Source organism: Zea mays, chromosome 5 (genome assembly GCF_902167145.1).
Source record: "Zea mays cultivar B73 chromosome 5, Zm-B73-REFERENCE-NAM-5.0, whole genome shotgun sequence".
In the NCBI taxonomy this organism is placed as follows: domain Eukaryota; kingdom Viridiplantae; phylum Streptophyta; class Magnoliopsida; order Poales; family Poaceae; genus Zea; species Zea mays.
The window spans coordinates 51,171,029-51,189,223 of record NC_050100.1 but is presented as its reverse complement, the minus strand read 5'-3'; positions in this window follow the sequence as shown (position 1 = coordinate 51,189,223).

Below are 18,195 nucleotides of genomic sequence, written 5' to 3'. Positions count from 1 at the left end.
CATTTAGCTGTTTGTGTTGTGATTGCTATCTTAGCCTTTTTCTCTTTGTGAGCTCGATTGATTTCTAAACTTCGGCATTTGCCGCAACCATCACCCAAATGGCTGAGGACAAGAAGATTACAAATCCCACAATGGTCGGATTTTACGAAGCAATGTAGAAGACCAACACATAAAAGATTACCAATGAGATGTTGGCTAGGTTGTCTGAAGATTCCAGCGATAGCGACAATTTTGACGTGGAGAGCGGGAATGAAGATGTCGAAGATCGGCTGTGGAGGCTGAGCCATGTTGTTTTTGGGAAGTCAACTGTCAAACAAGGTCAAATCGAAGCGATGAAGGGCAAATAATTTCATGATGTTTCTATAGTGAGAGTCGGAGGGTAAAGCATCATTCCCTTTATCGAAGCTGACAAGGTGGTGGTCTTTAAGAGCTTCATGAAAGTTGGGCTTCGATTTCCACTCCACAAGATGTTGGTTGAGGTTTTGAAGACATTCGAGATATACCTTCATCAACTTACCCTCGAAGCTCTTATCAAAGTGGGGGGTTTTATATGGGCTATGAGGAGTCAGGGACTAGAGCCGAATGCTAGGTGCTTCTGCAATATTCATGAGTTATCTTACTAGACGAAGGCAACCGGAAAAGAACAATATCATAACAACTTCGGCTGTTACAACTTTATACCCCGCTCTGAGGCAAATTATCATGTGCCTACATTTCGAAAGAAGTGGTTGGGCTCTTGGATGAAGCAATGGTTTTACATGAAGAATGATCTGAATCAGAGGGAGGATGTGAGTGGCATCATTCAGCGTCTCATATGGTCACGTTTTGGCATTAGGAGGCCATCAATCGTAATTGGGAATGAGGTGCAAGCGTGTGTAATGGCTTTCAACACCATATGTACCTACATCGGTACCAGAGATTTAGTTCAAGAACACATCGCTTTCAAAGTATGGCATCTTGTGAATGAATGGGAAATGCCGAATGAAGCTGTCGCTGGCTCCAGTCAGGGTGGCTTAGTTTATCTTAAGTACACCTTTCAGTACAGAAATCAATTTGACGAGCCAAATGATGATTGGCTAGACGCTATAGAGGCAACGAGTGATGAGCTCCTTGGAGCCTACTCGAAGATAGAAAACGAAGCCATGACAGTTGCCTTCGGTGCTCGAGGGAAAAGGAGGCTGAACAGGGTTTTCGATGTTATTGGGTTTGTTTACCCTGATTACTGTTTTCCTGTCTGAAGACAAGGGGGGAAAAGCAAAGTTGCTGCTTCAACCTCTTTTGGTTCGCCGAAGCCGAAGAGGGCCAAGGTCTTGACACGTAGGTCGAAGCCTATTGGGACGGCCGAGGTGCCGAAGCTTATTGAAAGTGTAGAGAGTGCCCCCTCAGCCACAGAAACAGTTCATGTGATGTCGATCGAAGCTAGTACAGGCCCGATAATAGAGCTAGAATCAGAAAAGACAGTAGAACATCCAAAGGTGTTGAGCCCTCTAGCTGTAACAGGGCTGCCGAAGCCATCGAGTACTGCAACAGCAACTCCTATGAAGAGAAGAATGGCTAGCGTTTTAGATGATGTTTTAGAATCCATGAAAGTGCCAGTTCCTGTTTCTGCCAAAGCATCTAGTGAAAAAGCTGGAGATGTAGAAGAAGCAATTACTGCAAGCACGACTAATGTTCTTGCCGAAGCCGGGCCAATAGGGCTGGTGGAAGAGAGTGTTCCTGAAAAATATAAATCTTCTACTCCCGAAGCACCTCCTCATGGTGACTTGGAATACATTGTTTGACACGCTTCGGGAAAGCAGTTATCATTAGAACAAATTGCCAAAGTAGAACACTATGCCAAGGACTTGAAATACCCCCGAGGGTCCTTGGTATACGGAGGGGATGACGAAGACGACTTCCTCTACTGTATACCCAACAGTAAGGAGGTTAATGTTTGCCGCGAAATGATGAACATACAATATGGGATTTCTGAAGCTTGAGCTTGGTTTGTCCGCTATGACAAAGGACCAGCTTGCGGACAGCCTCGCTTACAATAGCTTGAAGGTTTGCATATTTTAGCTTCGTATTTGGTACTTTTCGAGCTATTTTTGGTAATTCTTACTTTTATTGCTTATTCGCTCTTTTGTTTGGTAGGGTATAATCCTTAGTAAGGCTCTGAAGGCTCAAAAGGATGCAGAGGACGAGAGTTATCGGATGGCACTTGGAAACCTCCGATCGGAGGTTATAACCTTGAGAAACGAAGCTCTCGCAAAAGACAAGATTTTGCTATCTTTGGTCGAAAGGCTGAAATCCAGCGAAGTTAAGCTATCCGCTCAAGCAGAAGCGCACAAAGCTGAAATGCAAGAGTTAGAAAAGAAAGTTGCCGAAGCAACTGGAAATTTTAATGTGGAGCTGACAAAACATGAAATATCTGAAATCGAACGATCAAGGGCACAAAGAAATGTTGACGAGCTTCATGCAACTAAAGAAAAATGCTATGATGTGGCTATGGAATACGCTAAGAATTTGAAGAACAGCTTTTCCAAAGTTGGTGCATTTTCTTCAGAGCAGAAATTCATCTACGGTGACTCCGATGGAGTTATCCAGTGGATTAACGGCAAGACCGAAGCCTTTGAAGAGATTCTTAGTGACAGAGGGGATTTTTGCGCCTTTGCCGGTGCCCGTGGGGCCGTGTCAATTCTAGAAAAGGTCGGTTGTGATCATGCCAAGGTTGTTGCTCAGCCAGAATTTTCCTTCTCAGCCAACGATATTAAAAACCCTTCAGCCAAAGCTACTACACTAGGTGGGAAGTTTTATTCCGAAGTATGGCTGAAGGGTGGCCGAGAAATAGCTGATGAAGCTGTTAGAAAAAATGAGAAAGAGTCTCATGACGCCTTAGAAGAGGCTAAAAGAGCTAAAGAAGCTGATGAACGCGTCAGACTTATAGGTATATCCTTTATGGCTTAACTTCATAAATTTTTGTAGCTTCAGTACTTACAGATATTTGTATTTTAATGCAGCTGAGCTTTCTCCTCCTCCAAAGCCATACAATCCTGAAGCTGATCCATCTCTGAAGGAGGCGCTCGACATAATTAGAATCGCTAACGAAACCGTTGACAAAGCTGTCAACAAACTGTTAGAAGAAGCTGCTGAAAAGGTCTTAAAAGAAGACTGAAGCTTTGTGTATTTGAAAGTTTAGGGTCTTTGTACGTTGCTTTCATTTTTGTAAGAAACAATTATCAAATATTCGTATGTATGTTAATGTAATATATTTATGTATGATGCATGAAACCTTCGTACATACCGTTTTTGAGCCGCTGGGGAAATAAACACCTTCCCTTATTTTCACGCTTCATGAAGAAAGAAATTCCCCTTCTGCCGAGGCAATACTGAATATCACGTCATGGCTGTTTTATAGTAATACAGTTGGCGAAGGTAGCATCCCTATGTAAGAATGTATCTGCCAAAGGCATATCTTGTGTTATTGGTACGTTCTTTCATGAGCCGACATGTATATTTGAAGGAGCAATTTTCCTTCTTCTCCACTGGTTTTGTCGATGCAAAATGATGTATGACGTGATGCTATGCAATATGATATGATGGTATGATGCAAATGATGTTTATGCATAAATCATCAGAGAAAAACCAAGACTCGGTATTCCCTTAGGAACGACTTTGGAGTCGCTTCACCTTTTACTTAGGTGGCATTTCAGCTCTGCATCCCCTTAGGAATGACTTTGGAGCTAAGCTCCGCATCCCCTTAGGAACGACTTTGGAGCTTCTTCACCTTTTACTTAGGTGGTATTTTAGCTCTGCATCCTCTTAGGAATGACTTTGGAGCTTCTTCACCTTTTACTTAGGTGGTATTTTAGCTCTGCATCCCCTTACGAACGACTTTAGAGCTTCTTCACCTTTTACTTAGGTGGTATTTTAGTTCTACATCCCCTTAGGAACGACTTTGGAGCTTCTTCACCTTTTACTTAGGTGGTATTTTAGCTCCGCATCCCCTTACGAACGACTTTGGAGCTTTGTCACCCTTCTTGTTACACTCGATGGTGTAACCACAGATTTATTACAACAAGACGAAGGTTAAACCTCCTTATATTGTCTTTTTGGAAGGGAAATATAAAGACAGAAAAGTAAAAATACATTGAACTCAGAAACTTTCTGGTCAAGCCCCTGTGTTGTTGATTGTGCGAGCTTCAGACTCCTCTCGAGTGTCATGTTGTTGTTGCACTTGGCGATGCCCTTCTGGCTACTGATTATGAACCAAGGTAGGTGCCAATGGTGGTGGTGGTAGTAACTGAGCCCATGCAGGTTGAGATTGACTTGTTGAAGCAACTAATGTCGTGGGTTGTTGGTTGCCCACATACTCAGGGATATATGACGAATAACATGAAACAGTATACAAGACTTACTTCGGCTGATTCTGTCATGCTTCGGCTTCAGCTATCTCCTTTTGCTTTTGGATCGTGACTTGGCACGTCCTTGTTGTGTGTCCCTTATCCTCCCCACAGAATAAGCAGAACAATCTCCTAGGTTGAGTGTTGAACCTTCCTCCAAAGCTTCTTCCTCCTCTGCCTCTTGGAGCTGGTGGCCTGTAAGAGGTTTGCTGCATTCCTGAAGATTGTGAGCTTTGTTGGTTGCCTTGAGTGTGGTTGAAAGGGAAATGTGCCCTCGGGCCATTTCTAAGTATTTTGGTGATTGAGTGCAAACACAAGTGCTTAAATGTGAATTTATGCCCATGGATGAACAAAGTGCAAATCAAGAGTAAAGGTATGTTTCTAAGCCTTAGTACATTGGTTTTGTGTACTAATATACTTGTCTAAGTGTTAGAAACAGAAAGAAGGAGAAAAGAAAAGAGATGCAAAAGGCTGGCTGTGTACAGCCAAGACTCAGCTCAGTCTGGCACACCGGACTGTCCGGTGGTGCACCGGACAGTGTCCGCTGCGCCAGGCTGACTCGGCGTGAAGTGGCCGCTCTCGGGAATTCGCCGACGGCGTACGGCTAAAATTCACCGGACTGTCCGGTGAGCCAACGGTCGGCCGGGCCAACGGTCGGCCGCGCGATCTGCGCGTGACACGTGGCCGAGCCAATGGCTAGAAGGGGGCACCGGACTGTCCGGTGTGCACCGGACATGTCCGGTGCGCCAACGGCTCTCTGGTGGCCAACGGTCGGCTGCGCCGTTTAAGGAAAGAAATCGGGCACCGGACAGTGTCCGGTGTGCACCGGACTGTCCGGTGCACCAGTCGACAGAAGGCAAGATCAGCCTTCCAGATTTGCTCTCAACGGCTCCTAGCTGCCTTGGGGCTATAAAAGGGACCCCTAGGCGCATGGAGGAGAACACCAAGCAACCTTAGAGCATTCTTGATCATCCACACTCAGTCTTTGCGCATTCTTTTGTCATTCTCAGTGATTCGAGCTCCGTTCTAGTGAGAACTTTGAGATAGTCTTTTGAGCTCGACTCTTGGCCGTGTGTGTGCGCATTTTGCTGTGGATTTGTGTGTGTTGCTTCCCTCCCTTACTCCGTATTTCTTTGTGAAATTCAATTGTAAGGGCGAGAGACTCCAAGTTGTGGAAATTCCTCGCAAACGGGAAAAGATCAAAAGTAAAGAAGAACACCGTGGTATTCAAGTTGATCATTGGATCACTTGAGAGGAGTTGAGTGCAACTCTCGTCCGTTGGGACGCCACAACGTGGAGTAGGCAAGTTTTGTACTTGGCCGAACCACGGGATAACCACCGTGTCATCTCTGTGTTTGATTTCTTGTGTTTATCGTGTTTGGACTCATCTCTAGCCACTTGGCAACTATTGTGCTAACACCTAACAAGTTTTTGTGGCTATAAGTTTAAGTTTCACAGGATCACCTATTCACCCCCCCCTCTAGGTGCTCTCAATTGGTATCGGAGCCGTTCTCTTCAAGAAGGGACTAATCGCCCGAAGAGATGGATCCTAAGGGGAAGGGAATCGTGATCAACGACAAGGAGAAGGAGTCCTTCTTCAACGAGCCGAAGGATGACAAGCCTACTGACTCGGGCTCGGGCCACAAGCGCAAAGATGGGAAGAAGAAGAAGACAAGGCGCATCAAGGAGATCGTCTACTACGACGATAGCGATGAGTCTACTTCTTCCCAAAAGGACGACAACAACGACTACAGGAAGACGGTCAATTCAAACTTTTCATTTGATTATTCTCGTATTCCACATAGTTCGAATTCGCATTTGCTTTCCATTCCTCTTGGCAAACCTCCACACTTCGATGGGGAGGACTACGGATTTTGGAGTCACAAAATGCGTAGTCACTTATTCTCTCTTCATCCAAGCATATGGGAGATTGTAGAGAATGGAATGAAATTTGATAGCTCGGATAGCCCTATGCTTATAAATGAACAAATCCATAGAAATGCATAAGCTACTACTGTCCTCTTAGCATCTTTGTGCAGGGAAGAGTACAATAAGGTGAGCGGCTTGGACAATGCCAAGCAGATATGGGACACCCTCAAGATCTCTCACGAGGGCAACGACGTCACCATGCTCACCAAGATGGAGTTGGTGGAGGGAGAACTTGGGAGATTTGCTATGATAAGGGGGGAGGAGCCAACCCAAACATACAACCGGCTCAAGACCCTTGTCAACAAGATAAGGAGCTATGGAAGCACGCGATGGACGGACCACGACGTCGTCCGCCTAATGCTAAGGTCCTTTACCGTTCTTGATCCTCATCTCGTAAACAATGTTCGTGAGAATCCCAGGTACACGACAATGACGCCCGAGGAGGTACTCGGAAAATTCGTAAGCGGGCGGATGATGATCAAGGAGGCGAGATACGTCGACGACGCTCTAAACGGTCCAATCAATGAGCCTCAACCTCTTGCTCTCAAGGCAACAAGAAGCAAGGAGATGCTACCTAGCAAGGTGGCACAAATTGAGGCGGCCGGACTTAATGATGAAGAGATGGCCCTCATCATCAAGAGATTCAAGACGGCACTAAAAGGCCGCAAGGGGCAGCCAAGCAAGACCAGGACAAAGGGGAAGCGCTCATGCTTCAAATGTGGTAAGCTTGGTCATTTTATTGCTAACTGTCCCGACAATGATAGTGATCAGGATCAAGGGAACAAGAGGGAGAAGAAGAAGAACTATAAGAAGGCAAAGGGCGAGGCGCATCTAGGCAAGGAGTGGGACTCGGACTGCTCCTCTTCCGACTCTGACAATGAAGGACTCGCCGCCACCGCCTTCAACAAGTCATCCCTCTTCCCCAACGAGCGTCACACATGCCTTATGGCAAGGGAGAAGAAAGTGAGTACTCGAGACCCCACTTATGCTTCTTCTAGTGATAATGAGTCTAGTGATGATGATGACATAGACTATTCATGCTTATTCAAGGGCTTAGATAGATCTAAGATAGATAAGATAAATGAACTCATTGATGCTTTGAATGACAAGAATAGATTACTAGAAAAACAAGAAGATCTTTTATATGAGGAGCATGATAAATTTGTTAGTGCACAAAATTCTCTTGCTCTAGAAATTAAAAGGAATGAAATGCTCTCTGGTGAATTATCTACTTGTCATGAAACCATTTCTACTTTACAAGGTGTTAACAATGATTTAAATGCTAAATTAGAAGTAGCAAATAAATCTAATTCTTGTGTAGAACATGTTATAATTTGTACTAGGTGTAAAGATTTTGACATTGATGCTTGTAGTGAACACCTAGTTTCAATTTCCAAGCTTAATGATGAACTGGCTAGTCTTAATGCTCAACTTAAGACTAGCAAGAATGATTTCGATAAGCTAAAATTTGCAAGGGATGCCTACACGATTGGTAGACACCCCTCAATTAAGGATGGACTTGGCTTCAAGAGGGAAGCCAAGAACTTAACAAGCCATAAGGCTCCCATCTCCGCCAAGGAGAAAGGGAAGGCCCCTATGGCAAGTAGTGCTAAAAAGAACCATGCTTTTATGTACCATGACAAGAGACAAACTAGAAATGCTTATAGGAGGTACAATGCTTATGATGATTTTGATTCACATGACATGGTTGTTTCTAGTTCTTTCTATGTGCATGATAGAAATGATGGTAGGAGAAATGTCGTTCATAATATGCTTAGGAGAAATGTTGTTAATGTTCCTAGGAAAATTAATGAACCTTCTACAATATATCATGCTTTGAATGCTTCCTATGAAATTTGTAGAAAGGATAGAAAGGTGATTGCTAGGAAATTAGGGGCAAAATGCAAGGGAGATAAAACTTGCATTTGGGTCCCTAAGACGATTGTGACTAACCTTGTAGGACCCAACAAGAGTTGGGTACCTAAGTCCCAAGCCTAAATTTGCCTTGCAGGTTTATGCATCCGGGGGTTCAAGCTGGATCATTGACAGCGGATGCACAAACCATATGACGGGGGAGAAGAAGATGTTCACCTCCTACGTCAAGAATAAGGATTCCCAAGATTCAATTATATTCGGTGATGGGAATCAAGGCAAGGTAAAAGGGTTAGGTAAAATTGCAATTTCTAATGAACACTCTATCTCTAATGTGTTTTAGTAGAGTCTCTAGGATATTGTCACACCCGGTTTTAGAAGGCAAACCGAATGCGAACCATGTACGTGCCAGGATCAGTTATTCACGTACACAGCAGTTACATAATATGGACATCATCACACAGTGCTCAAATAGTATTAAAAAGGGAAATAGTCGATTACATCATACGTCTGAGACGTCCATATAGTTCTTACAATAAATCAAAGTGCGGAAAAGAAACGTAGATAAACGCGGCCTTCACAGGCAGCCGACTGGGGGTTGCCGCTAACCCACACCTAGAACTCGTCGTAATCTTGGAACTCCTGGAAGTCTCCTTCCACAGCTTCATCTTCGCCTGAGCAGTGGTTGCAATGCTGACAACCTGGGGGGGGGGGGGGGTTTGGTGTGTAGAGCAAGGGTGAGTACACATCAACATACTCAGCAAGCATCCCGTTTGGATGTAGTGGACTAGCTTTATGTGGGGATAAGTCAAGCAGTTGCTTTTAGTTGGTCAGGTTATTACTTACTAGTAGAAAGCCAGGTTTTAACATTAACCCAAGTTATTAACCCAATGTATCCTTTCCAAACGGAAAGAATACCACTTACCAATACCATAATCATAACCAGAACCATCAATCTCATTGCCACCTGTACCACAATGTCTCTGATCAAGTATCACTAATCTCTGGAGCTCCCTTGGCCGCTCATAACCGTGAGCACGGCTGATATATCAGTTTCATAACACTCTGCAGAGGTTGTGCACTTTACCCACAAGCCGTGATTCCCTCTTGCCTCGGGCCGATCAAACCCTTAAACACTACCAAGGTGAATAGGCAGGGTTTCACTACGTAGCCTTTACAAAGATTCCCCGGGGCTGTAGCCACCCGTTAGGTTTCCTAAATGCACCGCACTCCTCCCCAAGGGGCGAACCCAAACTTGGCAGAGCGAGCCGCATACACCGAGCCCCATTGACGGCACGACGGCTAAGTGAACTACATCCCGGATCCTCTAATTATTCAGCTAAGGGCACCCCATTCCACCCTCATGGTTGCACTGTTTTCCCGGGCGGTCATCCATAGAACAGGTCCTTACGGAGAGGCACTCGAGAAACCGCTCGAGTCCCCTTGAAAACCACAAGTATAATCATAAAGAAGAACGGGAAAACAGCGTATCATAGATAATCACATCATGTTCATTGATTAGAGTTGAGCAATAGCATCAGACTAAGTAGTAATAATCCGACCCAAATAGGTAAACAAGGACATGGATAACAAAAGCTAGTCAATCCTTAGGTATAAATGTGTAATGCGGGAGGTGAATTAAAGAATGAATAGGACAGAGATAGGTCAAAGGACACTTGCCTCCACCAACCGACTGCTGCTCAGGGGCTTCTCCTGCGAATTCCTCGGGCTCTTCGACCGGATCGTTCTCTATGCGAGCGCAAACATACATACATCCATCCACATATTTAATACAAAAGAACAGTACACCATACAAGATAACAAATAAAGTGAATATGCACCAAGTATGACATTCGATAACGCATTTGTTATGGTTAGAAAGAAACGGGAAAGGTCTCGCAGGGGGTTAAATCTTATGCACTAATGACACAATTGGTTTTTAACAAAATAATTCTGTTATATATATTTATATATACTGATGGAAACCTAATCACTTTTAGTTGATCAACATTGCACAGGGTAAACAATTAACTACGTGAATCAATAACATAACGGAATTTTAAATTAAACTTCCTATTTTCCCATAGCATGAACAGTGATTAGCCTACTTAAAATACAGTAATTATGATCACAGAAAGTAAATAAAATAAAATAAAAAAAATAAAAAAAAAACAGAGGGGGGGGGGGGCGGTTGAACCGGCCCTAGGGGCGGTTGAACCGGCCCGGGGGCAGGCGGCCGAGCTGGGGCGGCCGAGCGCGGGGGGCGGCCGAGCTGGGGCCGGGGGCGGTTGAGCCGGGGCCGAGGCCGGCTGAACCGGCCCGGGACAGGGGGGCGCGGCCAGGGGGCCAGGCGGCCGGGGCGGGCCAGCGGCGGCCGGGCGGGGCGCGGCTGGGCGCGGCCGAGGGCCGGCCAGCGGCGGCCAGGGGCCACGGCGGGGCTGGGGCGGCTGCCGGCGCGGCCAGGGGGCGCGCGGGGGTGGGGAGAGAAGAGGGGAGGGAGGAGAGGGAGGAGGGGGAGGGGGCTCACCGGCGGGGATCGACGGCGAGGGGCGGCCGGCGGCAGGGGGCGGCGCGGCGGCAGGGGGCGGCGCGGCGGCCTAGGGTAGGGGCGGCGCTAGGGCAGGGGGCGGGTAGGGGCGGCGGCTAGGGAGAGAATGAGAGAGGGAAAAAATGAGAGGGAGAGGGAGAGGGTTTGGGGAAAAAGGGGAGGTGGGGGCGGCATGGGCCTATTGGGCCCAAGGGGGGGGCGCCAGGGGCGGCTGGGCCGGCCGGGGTCGGCCCAGGGCGCGGGAGAGAGAGAAAGGGGAGAGAGAAAGAGAGAGAAAGAAAGATAAAAGATTTTCCGCTTGTTCTCGAAATCCGATTTTTTAGATGAATGCGATTGCACTTTCAAACAACCAAAAATGCAAGGGCGGCATGGTGCATCAAACAACATAAAGTATTTAGGGTTTTTATACATACGGGAATTCCAAACCGAATCCCGCTAAACTTTGAAAAAGGTCAAGGTTTAGCGAGGGGAAAAAGAAAAGGGAAAGGTAACGCCCGAATTTTGGCGAGTAAAGAAAAGAAAAAATTCAACTGCAAAATTCGGGGCGTTACAAACCTATCCCCCTTAAAAGAATCTCGCCCTCGAGATTCAGGGCTGGCTAGCAAAGAGCTCCGGGTACTTGGCCATCAGATCATCTTCACGCTCCCAGGTTGCTTCTTCCTCAGAGTGGTGACTCCATCTGACTTTGCACATTCTGACGGTCTTCCTTCGGGTGACTCTATCTGTAATCTCAAGGATCTGAGCTGGCTTCTCAATATAGGTCAAGTCCTCCTGGACTTCAAGACCTTCCACTGGCAACTGCTCTTCTGGCACACGCAAACACTTCTTCAATTGAGACACATGAAAGACATCATGCACAGCAGACAAATTCTCTGGCAGGCTGAGCTGATAAGCCACTTCTCCACGCTTTGAGAGAATTTGATACGGACCAACGTAGCGGGGTGCTAGCTTGCCTTTCACTCCGAATCTTCTGACTCCTCTGATCGGTGACACTTTCAGATAGACAAAGTCTCCGACTTCGAAACTCAGCTCTCTTCTTCTTGTGTCTGCATAGCTTCGCTGCCTCGATTGCGCTATCTTCAGATTCTCTCGAACCATCTTGATGTTCTCTTCGGCTTCGAGCAAAATATCTGGCCCAAACACCTGCTTCTCTCCAGGCTGATCCCATTGCAACGGAGTTCTGCAACTCCTTCCATACAGCGCTTGAAACGGTGACATCTTCAAACTGGCCTGGTAACTGTTGTTATAGGAAAATTCTGCATAAGGCAATCGCTTGTCCCATCCGGACTGATCTTGCAACGCACAGGCTCTCAACATATCTTCAAGAATTTGATTGGTTCTTTCAGTCTGACCATCTGTCTGCGGGTGATAAGCTGAACTGAAATTCAGATGCGTGCCCAAGGCTTCATGCAACTGCTGCCAGAAATGAGAGGTGAACTGCGTTCCTCTGTCTGACACTATCTTCTTTGGCACACCATGAAGACTAACGATCCGAGACATATACAATTCTGCCAATACTGCACTGTTGTAGTTGGTCTTGACAGGTATGAAGTGGGCTGACTTGGTCAAACGGTCCACTACTACCCAAATGGAATCGTAGCCGGCTCGGGTGCGAGGCAATCCGACTATGAAATCCATACCAATTTCATCCCATTTCCACTGAGGGATCTGCAACGGTTGCAACAATCCAGCTGGTCTCTGGTGTTCTGCCTTAATTCTTCGACAACTATCGCACATAGCCACATGCTCTGCGATTTCTCTTTTCATTCCGTACCACCAGAATTTCTTCTTCAGATCCTGATACATCTTCTCACTGCCAGGGTGAATCGAATAAGCTGTCTCATGAGCTTCCTTAAGAATCAACTCCCGAATAGACTGGACATTGGGAACACACAAGCGGTCTTTGAACCATACCACACCTTCTGCATCTTCTCGAAAGTCTTTGCCTCTGCCATCTAGAATCAATCGCCGAATCTCACTGATCTTCTCATCATTTTTCTGCGCTTCTTTGATTTCGCGCTCCAAGGTAGGTTCCAATTCAACTGTGACTCTTCGCGAATTGTTCAGAAACCCGAGACTCAACCTGTCAAACTCTTTGGCCAACTCATAAGGCATCGGACGAGCGACCATCAGATTGACTTGACTCTTTCTGCTTAAAGCATCTGCCACTACATTCGCTTTTCCTGGATGGTAATGAATCTCCAACTCATAGTCTTTGATCAATTCTAACCATCTTCGTTGCCTCATGTTCAATTCTGACTGAGTGAATATGTACTTCAGACTCTTGTGGTCTGTGTAAACATCACATTTCTGTCCATACAGATAGTGCCTCCATGTCTTCAGTGCGTGAACCACTGCTGCCAACTCTAGATCATGGATTGGGTAGTTCTTCTCATGAACCTTCAGCTGTCGGGACGAGTAAGCCACAACTCTTCCCTCTTGCATCAACACACATCCCAAACCTGTGTAACAAGCATCGCAATACACCGAGAAGGGCTTGTGCACATCAGGCAAGACTAGGACAGGCGCTGTTGTCAACTTCTCTTTCAGCGCTTCAAAGGCCTCTTGGCATTTCTGGGTCCACTTGAACTCAACCTTGTTGCCTAGCAACGCTGTCATTGGCTTCGCAATCTTCGAAAACCCTTCAATGAATCGCCGATAATATCCGGCCATTCCAATGAAGCTCTTGATTCCTCGAGCATCCGTTGGCGCTTTCCAGTTTAGAATGTCTGCCACTTTCTTCGGATCCACAGCCAATCCTTCTTTGTTGATTATGTGACCCAAGAACAGGACTTCACTGATCCAGAACTCACACTTGCTCAACTTTGCATACAACTGGTGCTCTCGCAATCTCTGCAATACCAGCCTCAAATGATCTGCATGCTCTTCTTCACTTTGAGAATAAACCAGAATGTCATCAATGAATACCACCACAAACTTATCAAGATAATCCATGAATACACTGTTCATCAAGTTCATGAAGAACGCTGGCGCATTGGTCAAACCAAAAGACATCACTGTGAACTCATATAAACCATACTTGGTAATGAATGCCGTCTTCGGAATGTCCGAAGGTCGGATCCTGAGCTGATGATAACCTGACCTCAGATCGATCTTGGAGAACACACTGGCTCCTCTCAACTGGTCGAACAGATCTTCTATTCTGGGCAAAGGATACTTGTTCTTGATCGTGACTTCATTCAAAGCTCGATAATCGATACACATCCTCTTGGTGCCATCTTTCTTCTCCACAAACAAGGCAGGGGCGGCCCAAGGCGAGGTGCTTGGCCGGATGTAACCTTTCTCTGACAGCTCATCAATCTGCTTCTTAAGCTCAACCAACTCTGGTCCAGATATTCTGTAAGCTCTCTTAGAGATGGGGGCGGTTCCAGGAAGAAGCTCTATAGCAAATTCAACTTTCCGCTCTGGTGGCATACCCGGTAAATCCTTTGAAAACACATCTGGGAATTCAGACACAACCTTGATACTCTCAATTGGGTCTGCTTCACTGCTATCGACAGCCATCTGATAACAACTTCCTTTCTTTGGCTCAGGCGGGACTAACTCGGTCACCACTTCCTCTCCTAGTGGGGACACCAACTTGATTGTCCTTTTATCACAACTGATAACTGCCTGATACTTATCTAACCAATTCATCCCTAGGATGACATCTATTCCCTGAGTACCCATTACTATAAGGTTGGCGGGAAACGCTATCCCCCTTATTTCCACACTTACATTTAAACAAATGCTATCAGCTCGAATTCTACCACCGGCTGAGTCAATTTGAATAGGGGTTGACATGGTAGTAATTGGAAGATTATGTGCTTCTACCCATGATGCAGTAATGAAAGAATGCGTTGCTCCAGTATCAAATAACACTTCTGCAATATGGGAGTCGACTGGGAACATACCTACTATCATGCCGGGGGTCTCCTGAACTGCTTCAGCCTCCAAGTGGTTCAGCCTTCCATGATTATAGCGCGGCTGAGGGCGATTGCCTGCTCCAGGCTGAGACACATTCTGCTTTGCTGGGGCATTGGGGCCTGACTGCTGCTGGGCTGCCTTCTTCGGACATTGCATCACCCAGTGGCCTTGCTCTCCACAGTGGAAACACGCTCTGTTTCCAACTTGAGCTGGTGCTGCCTGACTGTTCTGCTGATTTGCTGGGGCAGGAAGGCGAGGTGTCTGCTGATTCTGCTTCTGAAACTGACCTCCTGACTGGTTGCTCTGACGATTCTGGTACTGATGCTGAGGATACTGCCTTTGGAACTGCTGATACTGCTGACACTGCTGATGCTGCTGAGGTGGACGCTGGTTCTGCCTGAACTGCTGAGGTTGATTGCCTGAGAAACGAGGACGACTGCTGCTTCCAGGCTGGGGTCCACTGATCTTGCGCTTACGATCCTCCATCTCCTTACGCTTCCTTTCTGTCATGATTGCTCTGTCAATCAGGTGCTGGAATGTCGGGAAGGTGTGATTCATCAGCTGATACTGCAGAGGGTCAACCAAGCCTCTCAGAAAACGGTATTGTCGCTTGGCGTCGGTGTTGACATCTTCAGGAGCATAGCGAGACAATTGCAGAAACCTGTCTCGATACTCACTGACAGACGATGACCCTTGCTTAAGGGCCAGGAACTCCTCCTTCTTCACTGTCATCAGACCTGCAGGCACATGGTACTGACGAAAGCTACCTCTGAACTGTTCCCAGGTGATGGTGTCGGGGTTGGCATGGGTGGCGAGATAAGACTCCCACCACGATTGGGCTGCTCCTCTCAACAGACGGGGACCATACAAGACTTTCTCCCTGTCATCACATTGAGCGGTATGCAACTCTCGCTCCACAGTGCGCAGCCAATCTTCAGCATCCATGGGGTCAGAAGAGTGAGCGAACGTTGGTGGATGACCTCTCATGAATTCAGCACGCTTATCTCTAGGCATCTGAGGCATCTGAGGCTGGGGTGGAGCCTGCTGCTGCTGCTGCTGCTGAATGGCGGCCAGAGTCTGACCGATGGCTTGAACTGCCTGAGTCTGCATCAGAAACATCTGCTCAATCGACATTGGGGGCGGGGGCGGCAGCTGCTGCTGCTGGGGCGCCTCATCTTGCTGACCGGCTTGCTCCTGCTGAGCACGCCTTCCTCCTCTACGCCTGTTCTCTGACATCTGCAGAACGCAACCACACATCTGAACTGATCTGGCAAAGCTTGCAGCATAAGAAAAGAGTATAGAATTCTCCAACAGCACTGAACAGATGAGCATCTTCACTGATCTCCAACACAGACCACACAGCTTCTCAGATAAAGAGGAAAGTGGAATAAAAGTTTTCCCAACTATATAACTAACTTTATTGACATAGTATGTAAACCAAAATGCAGGGGGTACCCACACTCTGGTAACAATCATTACAAAGATCCAAACCAAACATAGTTCATCATGACAAACATAAATGCACAGGATATAGCAAACTACCCTGTCTAACTAAGACTAACTAAGAGCGAGACTAACACTAAGACTGAAGCTTCTATGTATATATTTATTTCGTATTAATTACAAGATCCAACTCTAGCGAGCTATGGTTCTAGATTTATCTTGGTCTTGCAGTCGGGATTGCCATAAGACTGGTGTCCACGCTGAGGTGAGCGGTACGGGTGCTGAGTCCCAACGGGAGCGGGGGAACCACCATCCAAATAACGGCGTTCCGCGCGCTCAGCCCGCAGCAGGGCGATCTCAGCACAAGCCCTACTCAGCTCGTCTAATGCATGGTCCAGCTCCGTGTTTAGCACGGCGGCTAGGTTGACTGTGCTGCTGAACCTAGGATTGCCCTCACCGACAGGTGAGACAATCACGCCTCCTGTGCTGCCAGATGAACGGCGGGGGTAATACTTCAGGTCAAGACCATCAGCTGCCCCACCGAAAACCGAGCAGTAGTGCGAAAGCGCACGCCGTGCAGCATCTTGCATGGCTGCCTCAGCTGAGTCCTGTTCAGAGATAGAATAGTGCTCTGAGCAGGCCTCTGCACCCTAGAGACTGTTCTCCGGGCAGCGCACCAAGCAAGTCGCCTCCCAGCGGTCCGGGTAGACCCCGCGACTGTGCTGGTAGACCACACAGCGATACTCGACGGACCAAGTATGCCGGTCAAATGCCCGACGTAGCAGGGTGTCGAGCGCATCGTGGAAGTGACACCCGCGAGCAGCGTCGCGAGTGATGGGTCGAGCAACCCATCCTTCCGGCTCAGGGTTAGCAGAGAAGTCGGTGTCGTGGCTCGAGCTGTCGTCGCCATCTCCGTCGTCTGGGTCTCCTCCAGCAGCTACTCCAGAAGCTGGGACGCCCAGTGGTGGTGCAGGGGGCGCCTCCAGAGGAAGCACAGGAGAGCAGCTCCTCACAGACTCTATCTCCTGGTGGAGCGAGAAAGAAGAGCTCTGCTGCTCCTGTCGTCGACGTTCCTGCTCCTCACGCAGGCGGTGGTGTAGTCTCTCCAAGTGGCTGGACTGTCCGGCCACGGGACGGCGAAGCGGACGCTCAGCAAGGCGGGAGGGTAAGAAGGGGATGACTGACTTTCGTGCAGTGTGTCTAAGTCGAGCCATCTACAAAAGACATCGCAAGCAAAAGGGTGAGAACAGAATTAATATGACCAGCAAGTAATGAACCACAAGTAAATGAAGGATTAGAATAAAACATGATTTTCAGCAAGGTATTATATATAGTAGAACATAGGTTTGGTCGGTATGACCAACTTTTGAAGGGATATCAAAGTCAAGGCAGGGACAGAGGTCCATAGTCCTTAGAACGACCATTCTACTCTAGGTTAGCGGTCCTACAGTCAGCACGGCTTTGATACCACTTATGTCACACCCGGTTTTAGAAGGCAAACCGAATGCGAACCATGTACGTGCCAGGATCAGTTATTCACGTACACAGTAGTTACATAATATGGACATCATCACACAGTGCTCAAATAGTATTAAAAAGGGAAATAGTCGATTACATCATACGTCTGAGACGTCCATATAGTTCTTACAATAAATCAAAGTGCGGAAAAGAAACGTAGATAAACGCGGCCTTCACAGGCAGCCGACTGGGGGTTGCCGCTAACCCACACCTAGAACTCGTCGTAATCTTGGAACTCCTGGAAGTCTCCTTCCACAGCTTCATCTTCGCCTGAGCAGTGGTTGCAATGCTGACAACCTGGGGGGGGGGTTTGGTGTGTAGAGCAAGGGTGAGTACACATCAACATACTCAGCAAGCATCCCGTTTGGATGTAGTGGACTAGCTTTATGTGGGGATAAGTCAAGCAGTTGCTTTTAGTTGGTCAGGTTATTACTTACTAGTAGAAAGCCAGGTTTTAACATTAACCCAAGTTATTAACCCAATGTATCCTTTCCAAACGGAAAGAATACCACTTACCAATACCATAATCATAACCAGAACCATCAATCTCATTGCCACCTGTACCACAATGTCTCT